At 46.2% G+C, this 7,176-nt stretch overlaps 1 non-coding gene across 1 annotated transcript; it reads right to left on the bottom strand.

Moving 5' to 3' along the window:
* Positions 1-4,620: 4,620 nt before the first annotated feature.
* Positions 4,621-6,080, bottom strand: LOC109736201 (uncharacterized). The gene is made up of 2 exons (XR_006665416.2): positions 4,995-6,080; positions 4,621-4,920 (listed from the first exon to the last, which is right to left on the bottom strand). It is a non-coding gene; the product is annotated as an uncharacterized protein (transcript).
* Positions 6,081-7,176: the final 1,096 nt, after the last annotated feature.

The following is a 7,176-nucleotide window of genomic DNA, read 5'->3' on the forward strand; positions in this document are numbered from 1 at the left end:
ATGACTACATCACGCCCCTTCGAGCTGCTTCACATGGACTTATTTGGCCCTACTCATTACTCTACCCTTACTACCACTGCATGTCTCTATGGCTTCGTTATGATTGATGATTACTCAAGATACACATGGGTGCACATAATTCTCTACAAGACTGAAGTGCGGGATGTCTTCAGACGCTTCGCCAATAGTGCCATGACCAACTATGGCATCAAGATCAAGCACATCAGAAGACAATGGCACGGAATCCAAGAACACTAGCCTCGACACTTATCTTGATACATTTGGCATCACACATGAGTTCTCTGCTCCATACACACCTCAGCAAAATGGCATCATGGAGCGCAAGAACAGAACCCTCATTGAGATGACACGTACGATGCTTGATGAATACAAGACTCCAAGGAAGTTCTGGCCTGAAGCCATTGATACTGCTTGCCACATCATCAACCAAGTTTATCTTCACAAGTTCTTCAAGAAGACATCCTATGAGCTCCTGACTGGTAAGAAGCCAAATGTCAGCTACTTTAGAGTCTTTAGTGCTAGGTGCTGGATCAAGGATCCACATCACACTTCAAAATTTGTACCGAAAGCACATGAAGGTTTTATGCTTGGTTACGGAAAGGATTCGCAGACCTACAGAGTCTTCAACCTCTTTCACTATAAGGTGGTTGAGACTGTGGATGTGTTGTTCGATGAGACTAACAGCTCGCAAAGAGAGCACCTGCCAAATGTGCTAGATGAAGCTACACCAAGTGAATCTATCAAGCTGATGGGTACTGGAGAAATCATACCCACCGAGGAATAGGCTGAAGAGGAAATCATAATCTCTGCACCCAATCAACATGAAGACAATACTCAGCCTGAAGCCAATGCTGAAGATGAAGACAATGATCAGCAAGGGCAAAATCTTCGTCCGCTACATCCTCAGGTTGCAAATGAAGTCTAGATTGAGAAGATAATTGATAGTATCAATGCACCTGGTCCACTCACTCGTTCAAGAGCAACACAACTAGCAAACTTCCGTGGGAACTTTGCATTTGTCTCTATATCTGAACCCAAGAAAGTTGATGAAGCCTTCATGGAACCTGAATGGATTCAAGCCATGCAAGAAGAGCTTCAACAGTTTGAGCTGAACAATGTATGGGAGCTAGTAAAGCGTCCTGATCCTCGCAAGCACAAAATCATTTGCACCAAATGGATCTATCGCAACAAACAAGATGAGCATGGTCAAGTTGTCAGAAACAAGGCTCGTCTTGTTGCACAAGGTTACACACAAGTGGAAGGAATTGACTTCAACGAAACCTTTGCTCCTGTGGGTAGGCTTGAAGCCATTCACATACTACTATCCTATGCCAACCATAACAACATACTTCTATATCAAATGGATGTAAAGAGTGCCTTCCTCAGCAGCAAATTGAAGAAGAAGTGTATGTTGCAGAATCACCTGGTTTTGAAGATCCAAAGCGTCCTGACATGGTGTACAAGCTCAACAAGGCACTGTATGGCCTCAAACAAGCACCTCGCGCTTGGTATGACACACTCAAAGACTTCCTGAAGAGCAAAGGCTTCAAACCTTGTTCTCTTGATCCCACTCTCTTCACGAAGATATATGATGTTGAACTGTTTGTATGCCAAATCTATGTGGATGACATTATCTTCGGCTGCACTGATAAGAGATACAGTGATGAGTTTGGGCATATGATGCAAGAGTAATATCACATGTCCATAATGGGTGAGCTGAAGTTCTTCCTTGGTCTTCAAATCCATCATTAGAGAAATGGCATCTTCATATCACAAGAGAAGTACCTCAAAGATTGCCTGAAGAAGTTTGGAATGCAAGTCTGCAGAGGGTACACGACGCCAATTCCAACCAAAGGCCAATTGGGCCCCAACGACAATGGTAAAGAGTTCGATCAAAAGGTATACTGCTCCATGATTGGTTCTTTACTATACTTATGTGCATCTAGGCCTGATATAATGCTTAGCGTTTGCATGTGTGCCCGATTCGAAGTGGCACCAAAGGAATCGCATCACCTAGCTGTGAAGCAAATTCTTCGATATTTGGCTCACACCCCAACACTAGGATTATGGTATACAAAGGGCTCAGAGTTTGATCTAGTTGGATTCTCAGATGCTGATTATGCTGGTGATAAGGTTGATCGCAAGTCCACATCAGGCACATGTCACTTTCTTGGACGATCTCTTGTCTCTTGGTCTTCAAAGAAGCAGAACTGTGTATCACTCTCCACTGCTGAATCTGAATACATTGCTGCTGGATCTTGTTGCGCTCAACTTCTCTGGATGAAGCAAACTCTCAAGGACTATGGCATCAACACGAAGCATGTGTCACTTTACTGCAACAATGAGACCGCCATCAAGATTTCTCACAATTCAGTTCAGCACTCGAAGACAAAGCACATTCAAATACGTCATCATTTTCTCAGGGATCATGTGTTGAAGGAAGACATTGATATCATTCATGTCAACACTAAAGAGCAATTGGCAGATATCTTCACAAAGCCCTTGGATGAGAAAAGATTTTGCAAGCTGCGGTGTGAGCTAAATATCTTAGAATCCTCAAATGTCCTGTGAATGGACACACATCCTAACGCTTATGCATATTGATGACTTAGATGTGCAACACACAAAGTAACGTATATCTTCAAATAATGAAGACTTACCCTCTAAGTGTGACTTCATTAATGTGGAATTTGATTTCGGAGCGCCATGATAATTGTGCGTCGTGTCTAGGTCTAATACTTCCTATGCGGCGGGTAACGCCACCGCCAAACTTTCTTGAAGATTTTCATTTGGCGTCATGATTGCATTATCTTCAACATTGGTTTAACTCCAAAGTGTATCTTTGCACTGTTGATTTGGTCTTCACTGATATATATATATATATATATATATATATATATGTATGTATGTATATATACAGCCGGTCTATTCTGCTAATATTAGCAGAATAGTTATTCTGATAAAACTTCCGCACTGCACGCTCAACGCAAGAGCACTGCACTTTCTGTAGCAAGGGCACTGCAATACACATTAGTGAACTTCGTGTCGTAAAAAACTGCACGCAGTGTTTTTTTGGTACCGTTTTGCTCTAGTTTTTAAACCGTTTATCGGAACGAGACGTATAATATACCGTTGGAATTCTATGGATTAGGCGCAACTTCGCCATGTTGAACACTTTTCGAGATTCCTCGCGGTTTAAGAGCAGTTTCAAAAATGGTGCGGCGAACGATGAGTGGCTGCGAGCGTATTTTCCTGATTTTTTCTAAACCACTCATCGGAATAAAGGAAACGATACGCCGTTGAAAAGATATCGTCGAGGCGCATCTTTTTCATATCTATTATTTTTTATAATTCGTTACGGTTTAAGAGCAGTTTCAAATTTACTAAATCGCAGAATTACGTTTTTTTGGAAAATTTCAATTTTCGATACTGTTTTCACTCTAGTTTTTTGAACTGTTTGTCGAAACGAGACGTGTAATATGTCGTTGGAAAGCTATGGACAAGGCGCAATGTTCATATGTAGAACTTGTTTTCAGATTCCTTACGGTTTTAAATTAATTTTGAAAATCGTGTGGCGGACAACGAGTGGCAGCGGCCGTTTTTCGTGAAATTTTTACAAACCGCTGGTCGGAATGATTCAAACGATACGCCGTTGGAAAGATATCGACGAGGCGCAACTTTTTCATGTAGAACACTCTCTCTAATTCCTTACGGTTTAAGAGAAATTTTGAATTTACCGAAATGCGAACACTCTGTTTTTTGCGACACCTAAATCAACGTGTGTACTTCATCCGACTGAAAACCGCACTGCACCGGATGAAAAACTGCACTGCATCAGACGAGTAAGAGAACTGCATGGTTTCTTTTATTCAAACATAATTTTTTCAAGGACGAGAAAGTAGAGTGCACTTCACATCGGGTGTAAATGAACCAAAACACTATCAAGAAGTGAACCGCATTACTTTTCTTCGCTTCCATAACAATTTTTTTTGCACTTATGGGATGAACAACATCATACGGCCGTCGCACTGCTTGAGACTGAAAACCGCACTGCATCTGACGGGCAAGCGAGCTGCATAATTTCTTTTGTCGGACGTAAATTTTCTCAGGCGAGGAAATGGTCCGCACTGCACCCCGGGCGTAAGTGTACCGCAAACGTATGGAGAAGTGAACCGCATTATTTTTTTGTCGTTTCCATAACAATTTTTTTTTCTTTTTGCACTTACAAAATGAACAGCATCAGACATAACAATTCTTTTTTCTTTTTGCACTTACGAATTCTTTTTTCTTTTTGCACTTACGAAATGAACAGCATCAAACAGCCTACCGCACTGCTTTCGGACTGAAAACCGCAGTGCATCAGACGGACAACCGAACTGCATGGTTTCTTTTGTGAAACAGGAATTTTTCCAAACGTTTTTTGCAACATGTTCGAAAAGTACTCCCTCAAATTTTTTCAACAAAACACAATGTACTGCACGTGTTGGGTTGACGAACTGCATTTGTTTTTTCTCCACAAATTTAACAATTTTAAATGCCAGTCGGGCGTGGGGCTGTCGAACTGCATGGCCATGGTCCAGTGCACTACATTGGGGGAGATAAGTGCATTGCATAAATGATGCAAATAATAATGAAGAGACGTTTAATATAAGTTTCCACAAGCAAACATGCATATAAAAATAGAGAAAAAGAAATTATATACACACGACACACAGAAACATGACTTCACCAACATCAACGGTCTCCCAGCCGAAGTGTATTAGGGGGCAACGCCCTGTTTTCCTCCGGCGAACTTCATCACCCAGCTAGAGAACCTTCTGCCAACACAAGTATAATGCAAGCCTCGCCCATCCGCACTGCATAAAGGACGCCATGGGAATGCACGTTGTTGCACTGCTTCTGAAAAAAAACCACCAGTGGCAGTTAGATCCAGGAGAGCCAGAGGTTTTAATCCAGGTGGGGGCGATGCGTACTGAAGGTGCCCGTGGGATGGATTGCAACAACAGGCGATATCTACTGAGGTTGCCCAAATAAAATGTGGCAAGGAAGGGGCGTGTTGTCGGCGATCTGCACATGGGGGAGGAGAGAGCTGCGGGGGTCGCTCGGAAGAACTGCTTCGGTTGCAGGGGAGCGGTGGGCGGCCAGAGCAGGCGCTGGTGAAGGGGAAGGCAGAGGTTCAGGGGGTAGAGGAGGAGTAGGGGCATGGCCGGCGGCGCCGCTGGAAGTGGCCGAAGCGTGGTGGCACGTATGAGGTCGCCGGAGTCTGCCGTCGATGGCCACCAACTCGGCGAGGAGACCACGACCCATTCCCATCTGCAGGAAAAATGATTTATAAAAAAAAAAAAAAAGGAAATGCAGCGTCACGCCTGATGAACTCCAACCCAAGCCTCGGCCGTTGACCTCGCCGTTGATGGCGGGGAAGGGGCGCATGGCCTGGGAGGGGGAAGGTAAGGGAGGGGTGGCGTGGTGGCCATGGACGCCCCGGCCTGCGTCTGGCCATGGACAGAGAGGAGGACCCCAGGGCAGTGCGAGGGTCAGGGATTTTGGGCCGTGGTCGGAGAGGAAGAAGCTCGTGCTCGATGCAGCGGGATGGGAGGGAGGAGGTGGAGGAACGGGGAGGAGAGAGTCGCCGGCGACCCCCGAGCTCACCCGGGCCCGCTAGGCGCATCCGTCGTCGGGAAGCCGCGGGAGGACGACCACGGGGAGGATCCAGCAGCCCCTCGACCCTGTGGTTGGGAGGGACGGCGACGCGCGGATTCGACGCCGGCCACGCGTGGGAGGATGGCGATGGGCCGATCCGGTGGCTGGTCAGCGCGGGGGCAGTTGGGCCGGGGAGGGGAGGTGGTTGGAGGTGGTTCGGCGGCGGCGACGCCAGCGGGGAGGGGAAGAAGGTGGTACGCGGGGGCGGGGTGGTGGCGCGTCGGAGGGGTGGGGTGGTTGGGCGCCGCGGGGGCGGGAGGTGGTGGCGCAACGGAGGGATTTGGGGGATGTTGACACGCCGGAGGGGTGGGGTGGTGGGAATGGGTGCAGAGGGGTGGGTTGGTGGGGAAGAAGGTGGGCACGAGGGGCGGTGGGTCTGCGCGCAGTTCGTTTTGTCGGAGAGGTGTTATCGGAATAAGCTACCTAGTGTTATTATCATTATAAGGTGTTATCATAATAGACCCATCTTATATATATGTGTGTTGTCCTCTACAACATTCACTTATAGCTATGTTTTCAAACTTGTCATTTTCTGAATTAAGTGAATGTGATCGGACCCTAGCCCATCTATTCTTATTCCTCCAATTTTATCTGTCTCTTCATATGCATTCTATTGACATGTGTCAAATATCTTCACGGTATCCTTGTCAGCTGAAGATACAGAGACACGCATTTAAAACTGCTTTTAATGCCTTATCTCTTTTGCCTGAAAACCAGAGAAGCCGGAACGACCATCCCGACAAACTAGGCGCGCGTGGGAACATGGCTCAACTCTCAATAAGTTGCATGCATGCCACATGTCCTTCGGATGTGAACCGCCACGGGCACCTGCGTAATTGCACTGCGCCGCCCTTCACCTTATAAATACTCCACCCGCACGGTCATTATCTCTTCTCCACCTCGCCCTCTCGCTCAAACCTTAGCGCCACCGCTAGCTCCAGTCGACGCCGGAGACGAAGCGCTTAGCTGCCGCGACTTCTTGGATGTTGTCTTCACGCCGGCCGCGGACCTCGTCATCTCCTCCGCTGCCGTATGTGCCTTCCGCCAACAAGTTAGGGCGCGGGAGATCAGGCTGCTCAGCATCCTCTTTCCCTTGTCTAGCAGTTCTTCGAGCGGTAAATAAAACTCACGTTTTACCACCAGTTTGATCTGTTGAATCTGTCAACATTTACCAAAAGTGGTTTCTGAACTTCCAAATCTGTTTCTTTCTGTTTCTGCATCTCATATCTTGCAAGTATATTCACTTATGCATCCACAACTAGTTAGATCTCTCACTTGTACTTATTCATGGATTCGTACAAATCTGGAACCAACTCACTTCAAATAAGTGAATGTCTTCGCACTATGAGGTCAATGTCTTCGAATTGATTTATCTTCAAAATCTTCTGAGAATGCATATGACCTCTTCCCCTTCCCTCGCATCTCTAATGCTGTCACAGGTACATGTCCGTGGGA

The sequence above is a fragment of the Aegilops tauschii genome, chromosome 6 (assembly GCF_002575655.3).
Source record: "Aegilops tauschii subsp. strangulata cultivar AL8/78 chromosome 6, Aet v6.0, whole genome shotgun sequence".
NCBI lineage: Eukaryota > Viridiplantae > Streptophyta > Magnoliopsida > Poales > Poaceae > Aegilops > Aegilops tauschii.